This window comes from Zalophus californianus, chromosome 10 (assembly GCF_009762305.2).
Source record: "Zalophus californianus isolate mZalCal1 chromosome 10, mZalCal1.pri.v2, whole genome shotgun sequence".
In the NCBI taxonomy this organism is placed as follows: domain Eukaryota; kingdom Metazoa; phylum Chordata; class Mammalia; order Carnivora; family Otariidae; genus Zalophus; species Zalophus californianus.
In genome coordinates, this window is record NC_045604.1 from 89,965,545 (window position 1) to 89,990,851 (window position 25,307).

The 25,307-nt window shown below is 47.4% G+C and overlaps 1 protein-coding gene across 7 annotated transcripts in view; it reads right to left on the reverse strand.

The window, feature by feature from the left end:
- SCNN1B (sodium channel epithelial 1 subunit beta) overlaps positions 1-25,307 on the reverse strand; it is a 58,123-nt gene that overhangs the window by 23,434 nt on the left and 9,382 nt on the right. For 3 of the 7 annotated variants that reach the window (XM_035722512.1, XM_035722514.1, XM_035722518.1), the window contains exon 1: positions 382-600. The exons of 2 other annotated variants lie outside the window; for them this stretch is intronic. The gene's annotated coding sequence lies outside the window, so the exon portion shown is untranslated. Of the gene's footprint in view, positions 1-381; positions 601-5,283; positions 5,429-25,307 lie in introns of those variants that run through there. 2 more of the 7 variants (XM_035722513.1, XM_035722516.1) reach the window with 2 other exon arrangements.

A 25,307-nucleotide genomic window follows, 5' to 3' on the forward strand; every position in this document is an offset into this window, starting at 1 on the left:
AGTCCATCCAAAATGCGTAGTTATGAAACATGGTAGGAAGGGGTGGGACCCTGTGCTCTGAGGTCTCAGAGGCAGTAAAGGGTGGTGGTGAAGAGCCAGGACTCTGGAGCTGAAATGTCTGCTTTGAATCTCAGCCCCACCACTTTCTAGCTGTGTGACTTGGAGCCAATCACTTTCCCCGTGCCCCGGTGTCCTTGTCTGTAATGGGGATAATAATGCATCTTCCTCAGAGGTTGTTGTGAAGGCCGAATGAAAATATGTAGCGTGTGGATGAATGCCTGGCACCCCCCCACCCCCACCCCAGTTCTGAGAATCCCCGGAGAAGCTGAGTTAAAGAACACAGAGTTAACTAGGGGAAGAGGAGTGGAGGGGGGCACTCACGTGGAGGAGACGGCAGGAGCAGAGTCTCTGAGCGGGAGGAGGGAGTCTGGAGAGGTGAGCAGGACCTGGTGGGTTAGGATTTGGAGGCGTGGAGGCATGATGCCATCCAGTCCACCATCTGGAAAGACACGGGCTGGAATGGGGTGAGGGTGGGTGTCCAGACACATCAGGGGCTAGCTGTGGGTTGTCGAGGAATGTCTAATCCTTCTTTCTGAGACTCTGTTCCTCACCTGCATGAGGGGACAGGGTTCTTGTGAAGAGGAACCCAAAGACGTGTCACAGAGCCTGGCCCATGATGGCTTCTCAGGCAGTACCTGTTTCCTCCCTCCTCCTGAGACAGAGAAGGAACCTGCTGCTGGAGCACCCCAGCTCTATCCTGGGAGACCGGGCCGGCCAAAGGCCACCTCCTTCTTGCAGCTGTCCTGACTCCCTGGCTGGAGGGACCCTCACCCTCCTCTCAGAGCTGCTCCCTTTCGGGGAGCACTGTGGTGGGCAGTGCAGGGCCTGCTGGTCCAGCATTCTTCACCCCCTCTCCCCTCTGGCTCTGTGTGTCCTCAGGGAAACTGCCCCTCCCCCAGTCTCAGCTGGTGTGAGCTGCCAGGTTGGCTCTGCCCCTAGTCTGAGGGGTGCTCACATTAACCCCCGTGTGGATTGTTGAGACTCAATTCTATGACTTTGTGCTGGTCTAACTGAGGCAGAGACTCCTTTTTTAACAAAGACTACTAAGCCGGTGGTATTTGGTGCCACAAATAGGGAGACTGCCTGAGAATTAAAGCCAACACAGAGGAAGGCAGGGCCACAAGATGGAGAGAGTGATTTCTGACAACATTTGAACACCTGGATCCAGCACGCCTGAAGCCATTTATTCCTGGACTCAGCAGATACAAGAACCAATACACTTTCTTTCTTACTTATGCTGATGCGAATTGGGTATCTGTCATTTGCAGCCATTAGAATCTTAAAAAGAAAGAAATTCACCTCATTCTACCCCGTGTCATACCCACTTCTGCCTATGGCCTCTCATTCCGATGAGATCATAAGCCCTCTGAGAGCAGCAGCTCTGTATTCCTGACAAGCCCAGCACGGTGCCTGGAACGCCACAGAATAGCTAAATGGATAATGCCAGACTTCATATCTAAGCAGAGATCTTAAACTTGCTCAAGCATGTTCACTGCTGACCTAATTTTCTGACATGGTAATATCCCCCACCGTCCTGGCCAAAGCATTAAAGGCTTTCGCCTCCAATGCCTCTGCTCGCTGATGGAAATCAAGCGCCCTGTGCCTGCTCAGGCCATCATGGCTCTAAGATGGACGTTCACAGATTAACCCAACTCCCATCTTTCCCTAGACAGCCTATTCCCTGCTCTGGGAAAATAAAGTTACAGTGATCATAGTAATAACAGCTCCAAGGGCACCATCAAAGCACTACGTGTTTACCATGATTGGGGCACTGCAAGGTGGTGCGTGTGTTATTTCATTCTTAGACATTATTATCCACTACTATAAACTTGGGAAGAACTGGGGCTCTGTCTGTCTTTATAGTCTAGCACCCCAAGGCCTAATAGGTGAGAAGCACATGAGGCTCCAATAAACTGCCATGAAAGAACCAGACAAAGGGCCTCTCTGATGTCTCCCTTTTGCCACTCTCATTTAATCATTCTGGTTCAGCCAAGGAGAAAGTCGGCTTGGTACAGACAGGTCCTGAGCATCTATTTAACCCCTGCTTATCTCCCAGATTAACCATGAGGACTCAGGCTCAGAACTTTACCAGGCAACAGTATCTAGTTGGAATTCACATCATTCTGTTTTCACTGGGTTTCTTTTTTTGTAAAGATTTTATTTATTTATTTGAGAGGAGAGCAAGTGAGCATGAGTGGGCGGAGGGAGGGGCAGAGGGAGAAGCAGACTCCCCGCTGAGCAGGGAGCCCGATGTGGGACTTGATCCCAGGACCCCGGGGATCATTACCCGAGCCGAGGGCAGGTGTTTAACCCACTGAGCCACCCAGTCACCCTCACTGGGTTTCTTTTTAAGAGGGATCTCCTATTCATGGCAAGGGATACTGGCCTTTGCTTTCCGTTCACAAATACACTTAAGTAAAAAAAAAAAAAGGGAAATGTGCTTAAAGAAAAATATCCAGTGAACAAGTCTGCCATGCAGCAAACACCGTGACAGACATAGATGAGTAACAGAAGTTGGTGGAGTACCGGCTTATCTCCTACCTCGTTCGGTCCCTTGAGCCATTAACCAAGGACAAATCAATCAGTGCTACAAACAACTTCATGTTGTTGCCATCAGATTTCACCGCCCAGGTGATAGATGGTCTGTTTGGAATGTATACCCAGCTTGTGTAGAAAGGTTTAACTCTGCTTAAGGCTTAAACCAACTCAAACAAGCCAAGGGGAGATTGGGTCCACTCATGGACTCGGGAACATTGGTCACGCTTCGGGGAGTCCCCGACCGCATCAACACCTTGGCCCGCACTGGTGGTAAACGTTCCTGGCCTCAAATACAGCAGTGAAGGTTGTGTACAGCTGTTTCTGCTTTCTTATAAGAGGAAACACACACTTGCTTTCAGAGACAAGTGTGTCCTGAGATTTGACTCAGTCTCTTGGTGGGAGGACAACTGGGAGCCCAGGTGCATGTCTTTACCTATGATCTTGACAAGGGGACACGCAAATGCTCTTCCTATGGTCCGTTCTTCCAAACCTTCTGAGTGAGAGGTGGCAACTCGTGCCCTAGGATCTGCCTTGGGTTTGCAAAAATGGTTTTGTTGTGGGCACAGTATTCGTTTTTAGAATCCTCATTTAAAAATAACAGCTTTATGGAGCTATAATTCATGTACCAGATAACTCATGCATTTAAAGCGTAGAATTCGGTGGATTTTAGTATATTCGCAGAATTACTCCACCATCCCAATAAATTTTAAAGCATTTTCATCTCCCCCCAGAGAAACTCTGTATCCATTAGGGTCACTCCTCATTTCTCCCTCCACCGTTCCCAGCCCCAGGATCTGTCTCTATAGATTTGCTTCTTCTGGACCTTTCATATAAATGGAACCATACCTAATGCGTTTTTTTTGTGACTGGTCTTTTTCACTTAGCATTATGTCTTTCTTAAAAGACATCCAGGTTCATCCATCTTGGAGCATGGATCAGTACTTCATTTCTTTTTATTGTCAAATAATGTTCCATATTATGGGATATATCACATTTTATTTATCCATTCATCAGTTGATGGGCATTGGTATTGCTTTAACTTTTTGGCTAGTTTGAATAGTACTGCTATAAACAATCCCGTGCAAGTCTTTGTGTGGACATACATTTTCATTTCTCTTGGGTACATACCTAGGAGTGGATATACCCGCTGAATCGTATGGTAATTCTATGTTTAACCTTTTGAAGAACTGACAGACTGTTTTCCAAAGTGGCTACCCTATTTTCAAAATCCACTAGCAGTGTATGAGGATTCCAGTTCCTCTTCCAATGCTTATTATCATTCAATTAAAAAAATTATTATTGCCTTACTAGTGGGGGTAAAGGGGCATCTTATTCTGGTTTTATTTGCATTTTCCTGACAGCTAATGATGTTGCCTATCTTTTCCCGTGCTCTTGGCCAATATATCCATTATATGGCCAATATATCTTCGGGAAAATATGTATTCAGGTGCTTTGCTCATATTTTAATTGGGTTGTCTTTTCATTAGGTGTGAGAGTTATTTATATATTCCACATAAGTCCTTTACCAGATATAGGATTTGCAAATATATTTGTTCCGGGGTTATCTTTTCACTTCCTTTAAAGCACAAAAGTTTTTAATTTTGATGAAGCCCAATTTGTCTGTTTCTTTGGTTGCTTGTGCTTTGGTGTCATCTCTGAGAATTCATTGCATAATCCAAGGTCACAAAGATTGATTCCTTTGATTTATTCTAAGGGTTTTATAATTTTACCTCTTCTATTTAAGTCTTTGACCCAATTTGAATTAATTTTTTAAAGTTTTATTTATTTAAGTAATCTCTACACCCAACGTGGGGCTCAAACTCACAACCCGGAGATCAAGAGACACATGCTCCTCCAACTAAGCCAGCCGGGCACCCCCAATTTGAATTAAGTTTTGTATATGGGGTGAGGTAGGGGTTCAAATTCATTTTTTGGCATGTGGATACCCACATGCCATACCCACAACAGCAAGACTATTCTTTCCCTCATTTAATTGTCTTAGCGTTCTTAGTGGTTTCTTAAAAATATATTACTCAAATTAGGGGGCGCCTGAGGGGCTCAGTCGGTTAAATGTCCGACTCTTGATTTCAGCTCAGGTCATGATCTCAGGGTTGTGAGATCAAGTGTTGGGCTCCGAGATGGGTGTGGAGCTTGCTTGCGATTCTGTCTCCCTCTGCCCCTCCCCACCCCTTCTCTCTCCCTCTCTTGAAAAAATATTACTCAAAATAATTGGAAATGGAAAGATATACCATGTTCATGGGTCATAAGACTCAGTTTTGTTAAGATGTCAACCCCAAATTAATCTCTGGAGTTGATTCAATCCTAATCAAAATCCCATAGACTTTTTGCAGAAATCGATAGGCCGATTCTACACTTTATATGGAAAAGCAAAAGAATACAATAGGAAAAAAAAACCAGTCTTGAAAAGGAAGAACAAGGGTGCCTGGGTGGCTCAGTCGTTAAGCATCTGCCTTCGGCTCAGGTCATGATCCCAGGGTCCTGGGATCGAGCCCCACATTGGGCTCCCTGCTCAGCGGGAAGCCTGCTTCTCCCTCTCCCACTCCCCCTGCTTGTGTTCCCTCTCTCGCTGTGTCTCTCTCTGTCAAATAAATAAATAAAATCTTAAAAAAAAAGAAAAGGAAGAACAAAGTTGAAGGGCATATACTATCTGATATCAAGACTTACCATCAAGTGCTATAATCAGAACAGTGTGATATTGGTGTCATGACAGACATCTTGATCAATGGAATAGAAGAGAGAGGAAGGACATAGATCTACAGAGTGCCAAGCTGATTCCATGCAGAAAGGACTGTCTTTTCACCAAGAGATGCTGGAACAAATGGAGGTCCATGTAAGAAAAAGTGAATCTCAACTTTTACCCCACATTATACAAAAATTAACTTGAAATGGATCAGAGACCTAAACAAGAGAGCTAAAACTATAAAACATCCAGAAGAAGTGTAGGAGAAAATCTGTGCAGTCTTAGGGTAGGCAAAGCTCTTTTAGATAGGACACTAAAGTCATGAATCATGAAAGGAAAAAGAAACCTATAAATTGTACTTTATTAAAATAGTAAAATAAAAATCTGCTCTTCAAAACACACCATTAAGAAAACGGAAGAGCAGGACACTAGGAGAAAGTACTTGTCATAATATGTCTGCAAAGAATTCGTATGCAGGATAAAGAATTCTTACAACCAAATAAGAAGACAACCAACCTAACAAAATAATGGGCAAAGATTTGAAAAGACGCTTCATACAAGAAGATATATGAATGGCCCAAGAGCACATGAAAAGAAGCTTAAGATCATTAGTCATGGCGAAATGCAAATCACAACTGCAGCGAGACCCCATTTCCCACCCCCTAGAAGGACGGACAATTCCCAGTGTTAGCGAGGATGTGGGGCCATTAGATCTCTCCTACCCACTGGCTGGGATGCAAAATGGTACGGTTCGGCAATTTCTCAGAAAGCTAATTGGACACATATCATATGACCTATCAATTCCATTTTTAATTATCCAAGTGAATGGAAACATGTTCACACAAAGACTTGTACATAGATATTCACAGCAGGCTTATTCATTAATAACCCCAACAACTGGAAACAAGCCAAACAGCCACCGGCAAGTGAATAAATAAATTGTGGCACATCCATACAATGGGATGCTCTTCAGCAATAAAAAGGAACCGACTATTGATACATACATCAACACAGGTGGATAGAAAAAAAAGGAAATGTGCTGAGTTTAAAAAGCAAGGCATAGCAGAGTACATACCATCTGATTCCATTTATATGAAGCCTTAGAAAAGACATACTAATCCCTAGGGACAGAAAGCGGCTCAGTGATTCTCTGGGTCTGGGGTAAGTACTGGATTGACTAGAAAAACACAGGGGGGAACTTTTGGGAGATGATGAAACTATTCTCTATCTTGGGTGAGATGGTGGTTAGTTGGATGTATACATTTGTAAAAACTCATCAAACACTATTTTTTTCAAACACTATATTTAAAATGGAGATAATGTATTGTACATAACATATTTAAAGTTCTAACGAAACACTTAAATCCATTGCCGTTTCAAAATTATGAGAGTTCACATCTTAAAAAATCTAGATTTTTCTTTTTTAAAAAATATTTTATTTATTTATGAGAGAGAGAGAGAATGAGAGGGGGGAGGGTCAGAGGGAGAAGCAGACTCCCCGCTGAGCCGGGAGCCCAACAACGCGGGACTTGATCCCAGGACCCTGGGATCATGACCTGAGCTGAAGGCAGTCGCTTAACCAACTGACCCACTGGGCACCCAAAAATCTAGATTTTTCTTTATGTTTTGAAAAATCACAAATATCTGACAGTTGTCCCCATGGGGCAACATTCTGCCTGAACTGAATAGTGGCAGCGCCCCCTTAAGATGGGGCATATGCTCCCTGGCCCACCCCAAATCCCCCCCAATTCCCTATTTTCTTATACTCAGCTTATCTTACTCATTTTTTTAAAATTCCCTGCTTTGGCTTATGTGCACATCTGACTTTGTGACCCCTGTAAATTGTAGGTCAGATGCTTTCATTAAAATCCCCTGTACTTATTTTTTGCAGTAAAACCTCAATTACCCAAGGTTATCAGGGAATAAGAGTTCTGGGTAGCTGGATTTTCATAGTTAATTGAAGGTTAGCCTGAAAATGGATTTGACTCTGGTTATTGAAAAATCTTTCATGTTTCTGCCTCCACCAGGGCAGGCAGCCCCAGAACATGACTGACTCATTGTTCTCGAGCACCTGGCCAGGATCGGAGTCATGGATGGGGCTCAATGTACCAGGCTGGAGACGGTGAAGAGGGTTTTTTAGGGGAGCAGTCGGAATCTCTCCAGGGGCCAGGACAGACCCTGGGCATCATTTCTATTTATAAATGCAAATATTAGGTGCATTCCAGGCACCCAGATTTTGGTCTCTAAATACCATTCCCAATGAAAAAGGAACCAGGGCTTCTTGGAAAAATAGTAGATACCAGTTTTGGTGCAGGAAATGTACAGGCTGAGCCTGGGATATCTCATACCAGAAAGCAAAGGAAGGTATCAAAGACTACTGGGGTCGGTCAAAAGGACTCCTTGAAGGGGTCCTCACTGGCAAAGATGGGAGAATTTGAGCATCTTTAAAAAAAATGCAATTAATTGAAACATATTAAGTGCATAAAAATCTGTGAGTTCATTACAACACTGGAAAACGGGAGAAGTAAGTAGAACACTAATGTTATTAATAATAAATAAGAGTCGGGGCACCTGGGTGGCTCTGTCAGTTAAGTGTCTGACTTTGCCTCAGGTCATGATCTCAGGGTTGTGAGATCAAGCCCCACATCAGGTTCCCTGCTCAGCAGGGAGTCTGTTTGTCCTTCTGCCCCTCCCCCTGCTCATATTCTCTCTCGCTCTCAAATAAATAAATAAAATCTTAAAATAAAGAAAGAAATAAAAGTCATTAATACATGGGTCCCCTTCAGGTTGTTTTACCTGTATTTGGGGGCCCTAGTGGCTGTTATATTCCATTAGCTCCTTAATTTACTGCAAGAATCTGCAAATTTCAGCTCAAAATCTAGCCCAAGGCCTGTTTTTGTATGGAACCTGAGGCTAAGAATGGTTTTTACGTTTTTAAAGAGTTGTTTGTTGTTTTTTTTTTTTTTAAAAGGAATCTGCTACATATGGAGCCAGCAAAACCTAAACTATTAACTATTACGGAATAGAATTAACTTTACAGAAAAAGTTTATTGACACCTGATTTACTGTGTCCTATATGTTTGCATTAAATAAAAAGACATCCTTAAAACGGGTCTCACATAAGTGTTTGTAAGTTTGATTTTATTTTCCCCCCACTCGTTAGTTCAGTGTTTCCCAAACATCAGCCATTTGCATCCCACCCTCACAACTTTCGCTAACTTGCTGGAGCACTTGTATCATTATTCACTTAACGTATAACATCACCAGAACTCACTTTCTTTGCTTAAAAACATTCAGCCTTGTCCTAAGTAATACTATGAGTCCTTCGCAATGCCATATCTGGGAAATAAGTTTGATGTGTTAGCCATATTTTCCCAATACCTATTAAAATAATTTCGCTATTTAAAAAAGAGTCCCTCTTAAAAAAGGAACTTAAAATCATCTTGCTTATCACCCTTTAGAAAATTCTCTGTGGTTTTCTACCTGGCTGAAGCATTTCGTCATGTACCCTCATGCCCTCCTTTTAAGTACGTTGGAGTAGGCATAATTATGCCTATTTCACAGAGAGGGTAACTGGAGCCAGACGGACCTACCCACCGTCAAAGTGAGTCAGAGGCAGAGCTGGATCTAGAAACCAGGTTGCCTGGCTTCCAGCCACTTCTACCGACAGGCTTGATGGGACACCTGACTTCTTTCCCCCGCTCTGGTGGGTGTCAGGGAAGTTTGCAGCGTAGCAGTGAGGCAGGCCGCCTCCTCCACCAGTACATATGCACCTCATTTGCCTAAGGCTGTGGCACCCTGGCATCTAGGGGTCCTCCCATAAATCACAGCGTGACTGATGGAGGGGGTAAGAAAGTGGCCCCTTCAGGAGGGGAGACACGATGGTCTTATTTGAGCTGATCAGAGACAGAGAATACTCCCAAGGTACATTGTTAAGTGAGAAAGAGAGGGCAGAACAGTAGATAAAGTCTATGTGCATTTGTGTAAAAAAAAAAAAAGAAAAGAAGGGAAATAGAAGTATAGAGACATTTACTGGGGTGTACATAGCCTATCCTGGAGAGGCTACCGAAGAAAGCAGTAACATGAATTGCCTTCAAGAAGGGGAACTTGGGTGGCTGGGGGGCACAGGCAGAGAAGGAGGCTTTTGAAATCAGAGTTACTCCTTCTGCATCTTTTGTATTTTGGATCGCGTCAATGTTTCATCTATTCATTTATCCAGTCCAAAAATACTTACTAAGACCGTGTGATCAGCGCTGTTCTAGGCGCCGAGCATGTAGCAATAAACAAAGAGTAAAGAAAGCAATCAATCCTTGCCTCTATACAGCCTACATGCCCACAGGAGACAGAACCAAAAAATTAAAAAGAGTAACTACATTTGAGAATTTATGCTGATTGGAGTTCACTCAAAAAAAATCTGTACGGCAGCCATTAGATACCCAGAGATTAAAATGTTTTATAACACCAGGTGTATCGGCCAAGCTTTGGGGGAAAAGCACAACTTTGCACGCTGCTGGGGTTTGAGTTGGTGTAGTCATTCGGAGAGTATTTGGTAGTCTCTAGTACATTTAAAATGTGACAGCCGGGACCCAGTGGTTCTACTCTTGGCGCACGTAGGTGTGCATGCTTGCAATGTGTGAGTACACATGTGCTCACGCATGTGTGCATGTGCACACTGTAAGGATGGTGACTGCAACCCTGTAATCCCCCCAAACTGGAAACGACCTCACAGGCCCAGTGACAGGTTGCTGGGGAGTGGGTGGGGTGCAAACCGCTCCACCACGGGGGCTGTGGAGGCAAAGCAGGGGTCCCTGCACCACATTGTGGGGTGGCACCTGGGGGTGACATGGGGGCATGTTGGTAGGTATCCCAATTTCACTCTGTGGTGGGGCGATGGATTCCATGCGACAGGGAGCACCCTCAAAGGGCAGTGAGGAATCCCCATCCGTGGCACAGATAAGTGCACCCCACAGCCTTGGGCAGGCCAGCAAACGCTGGATGTTAAGGACCCAGAAGTGACTTAGGTTCCCATCAAGGGGTGGATGGCATAGGGTTTGGCCTATGTTAGAGCAGTCAGACCCCAGCTAGGGCCTGGTTCTGCTGTCTCCTCAGGGGAGGACCTCAGTCCATGACAATAATAGGTTGGCCCTCCAAGACTTAATTTTCTCATCTGTAAAATGGGGATAACAGTACCTGTGCCTACTAGGTTGTTGTCAGGATTCCATGAGATAATGCATGGGAAGCACTTTGCACACAGCGCCTGGCACGGAGTAAGTCCTGAAACATGGTGACTGCAATTACTATCATTATCATTGTTATTTTAAGGAGAATTATTCAAAATGACCCTGGGTATTCACCCTGGGTTGCTGGATCTGTCATTCGTGGAGAAATGACCCACTGGAGAAGTGGCACCCAGACGGCTTCTTGCGGGACTGGGTCCTTCCCTGGCAGGGAAATCCCATGGTCCCCGGATCTCTAGTGGTCCCCACGGTCCCACGGCTGGCAACTGACTTTCTAGACAACTTCGGTAAACAGCTGCACCTAAAACCAGCCTGGCCAGCACCTGCAGCCATGCACACGGCCCCTGACAAGGCCACATTCCACACCTGTCCCGTGTGAAGGAAGACCCAGGGGGCTGGGAGTCCCTCCCCTGGACTGGAGCCCTCCCTACCTCGGCAGGCACACTGGCCGCCCCCCTCCCCCCCCCCCATGCCTCCCTGCAGGAGGGCGGGGAGCCTCGGAGATCAAAAACATCTCTGCTCTGCTGACTTTGGCCTTTTGGGTTTCCCCATGAAGCCCCTTGCTTAAAGCAGGCCTCGTGGTAGTATAGATTCATCCCAACTCTCCCCACTGCCGGTGCCTGCCCACAAGGATACAGGCAGAGAGGCCAAACCCAGACATGGAACACAGCATCCCTCCTAGCTTGCTAATTCTGAGTGATCTTGGGGCTGAGGCTGGGGCTCCCTGTGGAAGGCCGGCTGCATCAAGCTGGGGGACAGGAGACCCCACCCCGTGTACTCTCCTCCCCACACCTTCTGGGATGTGTGTCCTACAGATGACCCAGGTGCCAGTACTCTCCCTGGGTCCCCAAGCAAAATGAAACCATCTTTCCTGAAGAGACCAATTAGGACACGAACCCTGTGATCTGGGGTGTTGGGAAAGTGGAGGAGCCCAATGGGCCAATGTTGCGGGCACTGAACACAGCCCAGGAGAGCTCAGGAGAGCAGTGACCCTGGATGGAAGCAAGCGTTGGGGGGGCGGGGAGCAAAGCATGTGGGGCAAGGGCCGGCTGCCATCTCCACCCTAACCCTACGCCAGGCTCCATCTTGTTTCCCCCACCCCAGCTCTGAACGGCCTTGCTGTGCCAGTCTGGCTGGTCCTGGGATGAAAGATGAGTCATGGCGTCAGATAAGTGCTCTGAGCTGCTACTGGTACAGAACACGGGCCACGCCCTGCAGGGAGCAGAGTCCTTGGAAAACCCAGTCTGGTCTCCAGACCCGAAGCTGTCACTGAGGTCCTCCCCGCGCACTCCACCCCCGCCAGCTCTGTGGAAGCCGGGGGCGCTGGAGATGCCACTGCTCAGAGCTTATACATCGTACGCCCGTGCCTCGCGGGCACCACACGAAAAGCAATCACAGACTCTAAAAGAAAGAGGCATTTGGGAGAAAACGCTTTGTCCACACTCATGGTGGACGGACGCTCTCGGTGGTAACAAGGCATCCAGGGCCCCGAGAACGGCTGCTTACATCTGCTTTCCTCCCCCACCATCGGCAGACCTGGGATGACTGGACCAGTTGCTGGCTCAGGACACAGGCGCTGGAGCCAAGTTTTGGGTCTGAGTCCAGCTGTGGTGTGCAACCTTGGGCAGGCTACATGGCATGTCTGTGCCTCCCTTTCCTCATCTGAATACTGGGGACAGTATGACATCTACCCCTGAGGGTGCCTAGAACCGTGCCTGGTTCACAGCAACTTACATGCACCAGCTCTTATGAGCTTCTATTCTTTCAAAGGCCTGTGCAAGTGAAAAAAATATGATTGCTTTCCAAATATGGAAAGAAAGTGGCAGCCATTAAGTAACTGTGTGCCACGTGATGCCAACCAGACAAAGGGCATTCCACTTTTCGTGGTGATATGCAAATGATATGGGAACTCATTCTTCTGATGGCGAAAGTTATCAAGATCACAGAGGAAAATGGCCCCAAGGATGAGAAACCTTGAACTTCAGTACATCCTGAGGGCACATACCTGGGGACCTTCTTCTTGGTGACCATCCGCCACCCACCTCCCTAGAGTCCCCTTTACCAGCTCCAGCCAAGAGCTTAGAGTCAAAAGCCTAGAACCATTCCATTTTTTTTTAAAGACTCCCACATACACAAATAGGATTGTCAACAATGGTCGGGAGACCCCGGGACCCCTTCACATGCCAACGTGATAATGAGAAGTCTGAAGAAAATCTCCGATACACAGATTCATTTAAAAATCTCACTTCAAAAATAAACGCTCAGCTTATGGTGTGGATGGCAAAACCATCAGGGGCAGTTACCATGAGGTTGCAGGACAGGACTTCCATGTTCCAAAGTGACCAGACCAGACCAGCTTGCGGGCTTTAGGAACTCGGATGATGCATCTGTGCTGACTGTTTGTTTCCAGTACCTTCTAGGTTCTCAATCCAGCTTACACTGGAGGAGTGAAGAGGCTCTGTAAAGCTTGCCTCTGAAGACGGGAGCCTCTGGTAGCAAAGGCAGGTCAAGAACCGGACCTGCTGGCTCTCTGTTCCCGGGATGTGCTCAAAGCACAAGCGTTCAAGCATTGAGTGCCGCCTTCATGATGTGCGCTATATCTGGGTACCATCTTTCTTTATGTTGACTCACTCTTGTTTTTTACTTAAACACCTACTTTAGCTTTGTCCTAAGCCAGAGTGTCCACAAAATCACAGGTTCGATGTCACTAATTATATATGTTTTCTAATACACCTCAACATAAACAATTACTGATGAGATGAAAGATGTTTGTCTGCACACCATCTGAAAACCATCTCCACATGCCACACTGCACAGGGAGACAGACTCAGCAAAGATCCTCCCTTGCCTCAGAAATTCGCCAGATTAGATAAAATACCTCACCATTCGCAACTCGAACAACCCCCCAGCTGCGGTGCAAGGTGCAAGGTGGTGGGTGTTCTTACAAAACCCGTTCTGTAGGTTTCTCTATCCCATCCCAGCCAGAAGACCACAAGCTCCAAGACAGTAGACCAGGCTAGAGCTGCCAGAAAAACCCTCTTTCTTTTTGAATGCCCCCCTTCTTTTAAGATTTCATTTATTCATTTGACAGAGAGAGCACAAGCAGGGGGAGTGGCAGGGGAAGAGGGAGAAGCAGGCTCCCTGCTGAGCAAGGAGCCCCATGCAGGGCTCCATGCAGGGCTCGATCCCAGGCCTCTGGGATCACGACCTGAGCCGAAGGCAGAGCTTAACCATCTGAGCCACCCAGGCGCCCCATTGAATGGCCTTTTTAAGGAGAAACAAGCATTCATCTGGCCTTTGGCCAATATGCTAAATCTTGGAGGGCCTGAGTGGTCCGGGTTTGTGTCATTTCCTTGCTCACCTGGTGACCTAGTACCACAGGTGGGCTTGAAAGGGGATTACCCTTCATAACGACAAAACTCTCACTGCCTGGCTTCTCTGCATGGACACAGATGGCCACAGCAAGAAAACCCAAATGTACAACAGAGCAGAAGGATGGAACAGACTACCATTCAGGCACACAATGAAAGGCTGGAGAGCTATTAAGAAGGATGGTTAATTACTTCTGTTTAAAACAAACTATGGGTTATAGGTAACTATGTGTACAGGAAGAAAAGTTTGGATAAGATTAGCCAAAATGTTTGCAGTGATTGTGTTTGGGTGGAAGGATCTTGGGTTATTAAAAAAGAATGTTTTTAGTTTAATCTGTGTTTTGTAATGTTTTTACAATGAACATATATTGTTTGTATAATAAATGAGAAGATGATTTTTTTATAGCAACATGGAAAAAGGCTTATGAGAGAAAGTTACTTGATAAAGACGATATCATAACTACAGATCTTTCTGGACTTACACTGGGTTACGTCCTGCTCAACCCGAGGTAAGTTGAAAATATTCTAAGTCAAAAATTCATTTAATACACCTAGGGGCGCCTGGGTGGCTCAGTCCATTGAGCATCTGCCTTCAGCTCAGGTCATGATATCCCAGGGTCCTGGGATCAAGCCCCCACACAAGAGTCTGGCTCCGGCTCAGCAGGGAGCCTGATTTTCCCTCGCCCTCTGCCCCCCCCCCCACGCCCCCCGTTCATGCTCACTCTCTCTCTAATAAAATCTTAAAAAACTAAAGCAAAAAAAAAAAGTTTAAAAAATGCATTTAATACACCTAACCTCCTGAATATCACAGCTTAGCCTAGCCTGCCTTAAAGGTACTCGGGAACATTGACAATAGCCTACAATTTGGCAAAATCGTTTAACACAGAGCCTGTTTTATAATAAAGGGCTGAATATCTCATGTACCTGATTGGATCCTATATTGAACATGAGAAACAGGCTGGTCGTGGGGGTATAGAATGGTTGGAGCATATTGTCTATTTGCTCTCGGGATCGTGGGGTTGACAGGAAGATGTGGCTACAGCCACCGCCCAGCATCATGAGAGAGGATCATACTGTGTATCACCAACCCGGGAAAAGATCCAAATTCAGAATTCCAAGTACGGCTTCTACCGAATGGGTATCACTTTTGCACCATCGTAAAGGCGAAAAATCAGAAGCTGGACCCTTGTGTATGTGGAAACATCGATTGTCAGGAAAAGTGGTAAATTAGAGCACTGGGAATTATGGAAGAATTTTTTTTTTTTTTAATGTAGGCTTCCTAGAATGCAGATGGAACTTTGGGGGGGTGGGGGGAGATTCTGGATCGGTTGGGATCAACACAGGCTTGCGAGGGAAGCTCAGATTGGATGTACACTTGAGCTTGTGTTCTAATATTTGTAACTGTTTTCCAAGATTTTCTGTTACTTATAGCGTTTTTAAAATTTTTTTAAATTTTTTAATTTTTAAAAAGATTCTATTTATTTATTTTACAGAGAGAGAGAGAGAGAGAGAGAGAGACAGCAAGAGAGGGAACACAAACAGGGGCTGAGGGAGAGGGTGAAGCAGGCTTCCTGCCGAGCAGGGAGCCTGATGTGGGACTCGATCCCAAGACCCCGGGATCATGACCTGAGCCAAAGGCAGATGCTTAATGACTGAGCCACCCAGCACCCGCACTTTTTTTTAATTCAAGAATACTGAATAAACCCCAAAGGGAGGGCTGTTCTATGCATTAGGAAAATCTGCCTGGGATCTCTGGCAGCCTGACCATTTCCTCCACTATTTGTGCAAGAGGACCTTCCCTTTCCTCCTGGGGAGGGGGTGAGCCAAAGATGGGTTTTAGAGGAGGTGGCAGCCTCCGAACTTGTATATCCTGGATGGCTCCTGTCTTCTAAACTCTTGTTGACAGTCTTAATGCTATGTTTGCTTTCCTTATTGCTGAGGACTTGACTATACCAGCCTTTATCCTGTACGATCACAGTTACATGAGAAAACACCTCGCCCACCAGGCCCACTGCCAGGAGCTGTGTCACCTCATCCTAAGGGGCAGATGACTTGGGGGTGCCAATGGTGAGGCCACAAGCCCCTGGCCCCGCCCCTCCACAGCCAAGCAGGTGGCCACTCGCCCAGGGTGGGTGGTGAGTGTTGACAGCCAGCAGGGAAGAATGTGGTCAGTTTCATGTGCTCCCTACTTCTCTCCCTGCCAAGGCTGGAGGCAACTTGGAGTGGGCAGTCTCCACCCAGCCCTGGAAGATGCCAGGGGTGCGGGGGGGGGGGTAGAGGTGGAGGTGGGGGTTCCTTATTCCACTGGGAATAAAATGCAGTGTTCCCGACTAGAGTCCAAAATGTAACATCAACCTGATAATATTTTGAGGCTCACATAGTAGGTCCCGCTCTATAGCCTCTCTCTCTGGTTCCCATTGGGACACACAAATTATTCTATCATTATCAAAATGGTGGGCTTTGGAGTGAGCCCGCCTTGGACTTGGGTGGTGTCTTGGACCCATCCTATCACCTGTCTGAGCCTCGGTTGTCTCATCTGTAAATGGGGTCAGAAGGAGCATTGCCCTTGCTGGGCTTTTATTTTCAGTGGGGATTACAATGAGATGCTTGTAAAGTCCTTGGTATAGCGTTGACTAAATGTTGGCTATTATGAGGGGAAAGAAAGATGAAAACATGGGGGTGGCTGCTAAAGTTACATTCTTACCAGCAAGGCAGCTTTAGAAAGGACAACTGCTGGAAGGGGAGTTTCCCCGGCTTGGTAAATGAATGATTCCCTTTTGGGACTGCACTTCCCGGACACTCAGCTGCCTGTCTCGCATTCCTGTCAGAAACTTTCAAGGGCTCCAGGTGTCTGCAGAAGGAAGCCTAAACCCTCTGCCGGCTTTGAAGATGCCTTATGATATGGCCCCAACCTACATGTCTCCTTTTATTCCTTCACTTTCCTTCAACATGGGGTAGTGCTCAAGAGCCTGCGTTTGAATCCCAGCTCTGTCACTTTCTCAATGTGGGACCCTGTGGAATTGACTTCTCTCTGTACCCCGACTTTCCCATCTGTAAAACAAGGGAAAATAATACCTACATTATTGGGTCTGGGGTGGAGACTAAATTGTAAATATGAAACCCCTTGCAGAGGGTCTGGCACCTGGAGAGGGATGAGTGTCTGCGAGCAAGCCTCTCATACCCACGTCCAGTAGGACCACTCACTGAATGCCACAGATACTCTGCATATTCCCATCAGCGCACGCTTACTCATGCTGCTTCTCCCCTGGAGTGCCTTGCCCCCAGACCCAGGTCTATTGCCTCACCTTCCAAGATGTGTCCTGTTCCTCACTGAATGGAAGGCATCTTCCCTCCTCCATAACCCAATATTTTGTGGGCCAACCCCTCCTATTTTATTTGGTCCCATCTGCCTCATATCATGGCTCTGTACACCCCCCTCTAAAATATCCCACTGAGTGGGGAGGTACCTGGACAGATTTCCCCATGAACTTGGAACTTTGAGTCCAGTGGGTGTTCAGTAAATATGTCTGGACTTCAGGGCTGGAGGGCAGGGTTGACAATCAGCTGCTATGCCCTGGTTGGGTTGCCTTGGTTGCCCTGGTTGTTTACGGCTGGAGAGATTTCCAATTAGAAGGTGACTTTTGCCTAAACATTCCAGATATCACCATTGCTTGTAGGTGAGGGGATGAGGTGGGAAGCACCTGGTCCCCCTCTGTCCACCTGCCACTTTGAGCTATGTTATGGGCTGAACTGTGTTCTCATATGTCGAAGCCCTAACCCCCAGTACCTCAGCATGCAACTATATTTGGAGATATGGTCTCTAAGGAAGCAATGGAGTTAAAATGAAGCCAGGAGGGCAGGCCCTAAGCCGATCTGACTGGCCTCCTTATTTGGACACCTCAAGAAACACCAGGGATATTCACTCCCAGAGGAAAGACCATGTGGGTACACAAAGAGAAGGCGGTCATCTGCCAGCCAAGGCTTCTAGGAAACCAACCCTGTCGACACCTTGATTTTGGACTTCCAGCCTCCAAAACCACGGGAAAATAATTTTTTGTTGTCTAAGCCACAAAATCTGTGATATTTTGTCATAGCAGCCCTAACAGACCAATAAAAGAGAAGTAAAAAGAGAAGTAACCAGTGGCATGAGGGTGGTAGGGGTGAGGAGTGAGCTTAATGGCAGATCCCCTCCTGAATCTGGGACTGGGGATGACCAGATCCGTGAGTCCTTCCTGCTGCCCCCAAGTAGGAATGATTTATGCTTAGGGGTGAAGCTAGTCTTTTCTTCCCCAACCAAGGGATGCTTTAGAAATCCTTCTTTCCAAGTGAAGGGCAATAGGTGTTACCGTGGTACCTTAAACTTTTTTTTTTTTTTTTAATTAGGCAGATACAAAGGTGAGTGTCCAGCAATTTTGGCAAAAAGACCTTATAGTTTTCCTTCTACCAGCCTAGCAATGGCTTCCTGTCACATTTAGAATAAAACCCAAACTTCTTACCACGGCTTCAAGGGACAGCGAGCCTGGCCCCTGCCCCCTCCAGACTCACCTCCTACCCCTCTCTCCCATCCTCACTTCTGCTCATTCCACCTCAGGGCCTTTGCACTTACTGCTCCTGCTGAGTGGAACAGAAAAGCTGGCCGTGCCTCGGGGTCACTCAGCAAGCTCTTAGAAGACATCCATGCCAGGGCCTCACCCACAGTGACTCTGGCTCTGCAGGGGGAGGTGGAGTCTGGCATTTGTACATTTTTTTAAATTTCTGCCCAGTGTCTGACACACAGGCAGAGTTGAGGACTGTCACCCTAGATCTAGCCTCATAGGGCTAGCTTCTTCTTTGAAGCCTCAGTTCCAATGCCACCTCTCAGGGGTGACCTGACCCCCATACTGCCCCCCCCCCCCCAGAGTACTCCAGCCCCCGGCCCTATTTACTTTCTCTGTAGAACTGGATGCCCTTGAAGACCATCTAATCTAGTCATTCATTTCGTGTCTCTCTCCGATCACTGGAGTTTTAATCTCCCTGTGGGTGCACCCTGCACCTCTCTCGTTTCCAGTCTGGTCACCCCAGTAATGGAGCCGCTCTGTCCAGTATAGAAGCCGCTACCACACCTGGCAACTGGGGAGTGCTGGAAACTCTGCTAGTCCAATGGAGACATGCTCTTGGTGTAAAAAAGCCAATTCGGATTTCTAAGAAATCATATGAAAAACAGAGACATAAAACATTAATATTCTGCGAGATAAAAAGTTCTCAAGGTGGGCTGCGCAACACGAATGTACTTCACACCACTGTAACGTACACTTAGAGATGGTTAAGAGGGTAAATTTCATGTTCTATGTTTTTAGCACAATTAAAAATTTTAAAATGATGTGTTGAATATTTTAAAAATCTCATTAGTGGGGCGCCTGGGTGGCTCAGTCGGTTAAGCATCCTGTCTTTGGCTCAGGTCATGATCTCAGGGTCCTGGGATCGAGCCCCACATCGGGCTCCCTGCTCCACAGGAAGCCTGCTTCTCCCTCTGCCTCTGCCTCTCTCCCTCTCTCTCTCTCTCTGTGTCAAATAAATAAATAAAATCTTGAAAAAAATTATAAAAATTAAAAATCTCATTAGTTGATAATACTTTGAATATATGGGCTTGGTAAAATATATTACTGGATTAATTTCACCTGTGTCTTTTTTCTTTTTTAAAAAAGTAGGACTCTCAGGAAAATTTTAAGTTGCTTATGTGGCTCAGATTTGTGGCTTGAGTTATATTTATACTGGACAGCGCTGACCTGGAACCATGGCCACACACAGAAGGCACTTAAATAGGAATTGAATATAAAAATGAATACAGTTGCTGCCAAATGGGTGTTTTTGTTTTTTTTTTTGAGCATAAACAAGGTTCTGTCTGCCAGGCTGCAGGAAAATGGGAGGGAGACCGTGGCAGAGCGGTTTACATAACTAAATGATCACAACTGATATCTACTATTATGCTGATGACAGAGACTCCCGTTGGTTGGGCACCTAACGTGTGCCAAGAACAGTCACGGGGCTTTACCCACATCTTCTCCTTTCATCTTCGAGTCTGTCCTGTAAGGAATCGCAGCATCCATAGCACGGCCGACCGCCCCAAGCCACCCAGCTGGTGAGTGGAGAGCTAGAGTTTGCACAAAGGCTGTCCGAGGCTCCCCAGTGTGCCTGCCCCCTGCAGGGGCCGCTCTGGGTGCTGTCCTGTCCAGTGGGACTTGAAGGCTCTGCTTGGGCCTGACAGCAGGCAGGGGTTTCTGGCTTCTGGAAGCAAAGAGCTCCTGAAGTCAGTGAGTCCCTGCTCTCGAGGGTCCAGGAAGCGAGTGAAATAATTCATAATCTCTCATCTTAAGCTCACTCATCCAGATCTGGCTGCCCGCCCTCTCAAGTTCAAGGACTTCAGGGAACTGGCCCTGGCCCGAGTGGTCATTCTTGTTCAAGGCAATGGTGGTGAATGGCGCTGGGCCCAGCCTGACCGGAGAGAGGGCCCTGCCCACGTCCCTGAAGTGATAGCAGCCACAGCCTGGGGCTAGAGGCCTGGAGCTGAAGGCCTGGGCCCCCCAAATCCCCACATCTAGGGCTTTGATCTGCTTGAGCAGGGCATACCCCTCCCCTCCCTGCTGTGTTATCTAATGTAAGACCTCCCTGAAGGTGACCTTTCTGGTAAGATGCACAGCTCGGAACCCCTTGGAATGGGGAAGGGGTTTGCAACACATGGACAGAAAGTTCTCCTGTCTCCAGGTCCCCCACTACGTCTTTAAATAGTGGGTTTGAACTTGAGGAAGCCGCTTGGGTCTGGTCAACGAAACAACTGACTAAAGAAGTCAACAAAGACTTTATTCCCTTGGCAACAGCTGAGTGTCAAGGAATTTGACCTCAGAGGGAACAAACATTTGGCCATCTGGGGGACCTCAGAGCACCCTCACCCCAGGTGAGAGCCAAATGGGTCATGCATGCAGTGCACAGCTGAGAACAATGGTTCCCAGAGTCTGGTCCCAGACGAGCCGCAGCCAAATCACCTGGGAACTGGTTAGAAAGGCAAGTCCTCAGGCCCTACCCCAGACCTCCTGAATCAGAAACTCTGGGTTTGAACAGTTGCCCAGGAGACTCTGGGCCATGCTAAAGTTTGAGAATGAAGGCCTTCAGCCTACTACTCAGAGTACGGCACCAGGACCCCAGATCAGCATTCTAACAGTTTGTTAGAGACACAAAATCCCGGCCCCACTTGCCATACTGGATCAGAATCTGCACTTGCCAAGACTCCAGGGCACACATGTGCATGTTAAAATTCAAGATGCACTGGCCTAGAGCTCTCTACCGGTAAGTCAAGGAGCCTCATACTCAAATGCTTTCGGGGGCCAACCAGGCGACACACCAAAAAATGAAGCCAATATCAGATCCAGCTGATTATTGCCATTGGGAAGTGTGAGCTCAAGAGGTCCAGATCTTCCCATTTTCCAAGAGCATCTGGAAACCTAGATGCCAAAGTGAAATTTAATATAATTCAATATAAGACCCATGGTGCACCAGCTTGCAAATATGCTCACAGGCCTCGGGGCAGGAAAAGTGCCATAGCTCTACGCAAGCTTTCCAAGCTTGGGCACAGCCCTCCCAGGCCTGGCAAGAGGCACACACACAGTAGGGACTCAAGAAGGGCTGGGGCAGAGGTTCTCAAACTTGGCTGCATAACAGAATCACTTGTAGATCTTTGAGAAATGCTGACACCTGACTCCCGCCCTCAGACAGCCCCATAGGTTTGGTCTGGGGCATGAGCCCGGTGCTTTTAAAAAGCTCCCAGGTAATTCCAATGTGCAGCAGAGTTTGAGAACTGTTAGGCTACAGCTGGTGTCTGCAAACTTTTTCAGTAAAGGGCCAGACGGTACTAGCTCAAGCTCTGAGGGTCTCATGGTCCATCATGACTACCCGTGCAGCCGCGATAACGCAAAAGCAGCCAGAGCTGAGAGGAAATGGTTGATCGTGGCTGTGTTTCAACAGCACTTTATTTATGAATGCTGCATTTTCAATTTCATTTAATTCACACGTTAATGGAATATTACTTTTCTCTTGATTTCTTTTATTTTTTTAAAGATTTTATTTATTTATTTGAGAGAGAGAGGGCGGGTGAGCACTGGGGGGAGCAGAGGAAGAGAGACAGGCAGACTCCCTGCTGAGCGTGGAGCCCAACGCGGGGCTCAATCCCGTGCCTAAGATCATGACCTGAGCCGAAATCACAAGTCAGCCACTTAACCGAACCACCCAGGCGCCCCTCTCTTGGTTTTTCCAACCACAGAAAAACCACTCTTAGCTCACGGGCTGCACAGAGACAGATGGTGGGCCGAGCCTGGTCTTAGGCCATAGTCTGCTGGCCCCTGGGCTAGAGGAATGAATGGAGGGCATGAAGGCCAGGAGTGCAGGCCTTTTCCTTCCCGGTATTTTCCCACACCATCTCCCCTACACAATCTCTGCAACCTTAGTAGCACTTGATTATGAAAAGGTTGTGTTGACAGGGCCCCGTCAAGTATTGCTTGATCTGGCTCTGGGCCACAGACTTCAGATTGGGCCCCCAATCCTTCAGCACCCTGGTAGGATTTCAAGGCACTGCCTCCCATTGGGTGACTCCGAGCCCCACCCTCCAGACCGGTGCCATCACTGAGTTTTAACATGTAGTGACCAACTTACCTGCTTGGCAGGCACCGTGTGGAGAGCTTGGCCTGCCTCACCTTGTGTCCACACAGCAACTCTGTCCCAGAGAACCAGTACATGCCCATGTATGTTGTTAGATACCCATTTTTTATTTTTATTTTTTGTTTATTTTTTATATACCTGTTTTCTAGATGAGGAGACTGAGACACAGAGGAGGTCAGACAATTCACCCAAAGTCACACAGCAAGAGAAGTAGAGCAGGACTGAGCCCATGTCCATCTGACTCCAGAGCCCGCTTTCATAACCACTTTGCTTTATGGGCTCTCAGTAATCTATGTTAAGGACAATCAATAATCCATCACTATCACCAGTCACCACAATGCCAGACACAGTCTTCTCAAGGACAAGCTTTAGGTAGCACAGCTGGTCTCTCTGTATCTCAACTGGCATCGAGACACCACTCAATCTTCTTTGCCTTGAAATGCAGCCAGACCTGGGGCACCCAAGAGAGATTCTGCACCCTCTCCAGGAAGAAGGAGGCTCAGAAAGCTGCCCCATCCAGCTGTGCAGGTTGTGTCCTGCACAACTCCAGGTGGCATTAATCACAGTGTAGTCTATGTGAATGATACCCGTGGAGTTGTGGAGCACACAGTCCACCTAGCTGTTCATAGCAGCCTGGGAAATGCTCACGGTTGCTTGGCATAGGATTGACCTTGGATGCTCACTATTACTGCTGGCTGGAACTATATCATCAAAAAGGGATTAGGGCCCAGCAGGATATGCCACCATGGATGGTAGGGGCCAGGCTGGCAGCTCTGGGGAAGGCTTTGGGTCAGAAGCAGGAAGTGGCTGGTTCCTCCTGGCACTCCTTCCTCCACCCTCCTCTAGTCCTGCCTCCAGATTGCCCTGAGCTGGCCCCCCAGTGCCCATTCTCACACTGGGCAGCACCTCCCCTCACCATCCAGGCTGCTGGCAACTCTTAACCAAACACTCAGGCTCTCCCCTTACCAGAGTGTCTTCCTATGTTTGCTTTGCTTTTATGATCTGAGCCAGGCCCTGTGCCAGCATTTACCTGCACCAGCTCATGTGATCTTCATCACAAGCCCATGAGGCAGGAACTGTGATCACCCTCATTTTACAGACAAGGACTCTGAGGTTCAGGGAGGTTAGATCACTGGCTCAAAGTCACACAACTAGAAAGTGTCAGAACTAGGAATCAAATCTGGGTCTTTTGGACTTTGGAGCCCAAACTCTTAACCATCTTTCTAGGAGATGGATGTGTCATGTCTTCTGGGTCTGTTTCCCCAACTGCATCTTGGGCCTTGGGTCTGGGAGGCCATGCAGGTGACCATGATGTTGCTGCTGGTGATGATGGGGATGATGGGGATGATGATGATGGGGATGATGGGGATGATGATGGTCATGAAGGTGTTGAAGGTGATGATGGAGTTGATGGGGATGATGATGATGGTGATGATGGTGAGGAAGGTGATGATGGTGATGAAGGTGATGATGATGGGATGTGATGATGAAGGTGATGATGATGGGGATGATGATGGTGTTGAAGGTGATGATGACAGCGATGAAGGTGATGATGGGGCAGGGATGACGATGAAGGAGGTGATGATAGCAATGACAATGGTGGGGACGGCAATGATATACCTACTGGAGAGGGGTACTGTGCAGATTACATGAGCTAAGTCAGGCCAAACGTGGCTCGCTCTGCCTGTCCTATGTCAGCGCCCTCTACGTGCTGGGTCAGCTGGTCCCCCGTGCCCTGGATCCACAGAGTGGGTCCCACTGCGCTGGAGTTTATGAAGTGAACACCTTCCTCCTCAAACACTAGGTGAAAGGCATGAATCAAAGACAAGAAAGAGGGAAAGGGCCCTTGGCCTTTCCCGGCTAAGTCTTCATTTCCGGCCAATCTCTAAAATCCAGCGTGGCCTTCTGGGCCTTGGGTCAAAGTTTTGGAATTGAGTTGTTGAGAGGCAGGCCCAGCCCCTGGGCAGGAGGAAGCTAGGCCTCCAGGGAAATTTAGATGTTATGAATCAGGTGCCCAGGAAGGTGAGGGGCTGCTGTCCCAAGAGTCACAGACACACGCAAGCTGGGCTCTGGGCAGCCTCTCTCTGTTGGGGGAGATTTGAATCCTTACCCGCACGGTGACCCAGGATAGTTCCTGGGAAGGAAATGGCTGAAACCTTACACTTGGCTGCAGGTGAGTCCAGGGCTTCAAGAACCAAGTCATGGAGTAAAAATTTCCACTCCTCCTCCACACCCACTTCTCAAATAACACCTGGAAGCCCAGGAGAGGCAGGATGGGGAGAGCAGAGTGGGCTCTGTGGTCAGATCATTTACTTGGGTTTGAATCCCGGCCCCACCATTTGTTAGTTCTGTGTGACCTTGGGCAAGTTACTTAACCTCTCTGAGCCCTTTTTTTTCCCTGCAAAATGCAGACAATGACACCTCCTGTTTCACCGGATTGTGGGAGAGATACAAAGAGATCATGCAGTGAGAGAGCTCAGTGTCTCCAGGAGTCAAATGGGAAGAATATGTGTACCTACCCTTTATGGCTGCTCAACGAATTCTGTGAAATAATGCATGAGCCTGGCATGGAAGGTATGCTTAAAAAACACTGCCCATTTTTATTATTATTACTGTAAAGAAGAAAGTCACATGGGCCTCAACAGCGTTTATTTGAGGACCCATATCACACGTTGGAAGAGAAACTGAAGCCAGTTCATCCCCATGTGTAAGGCA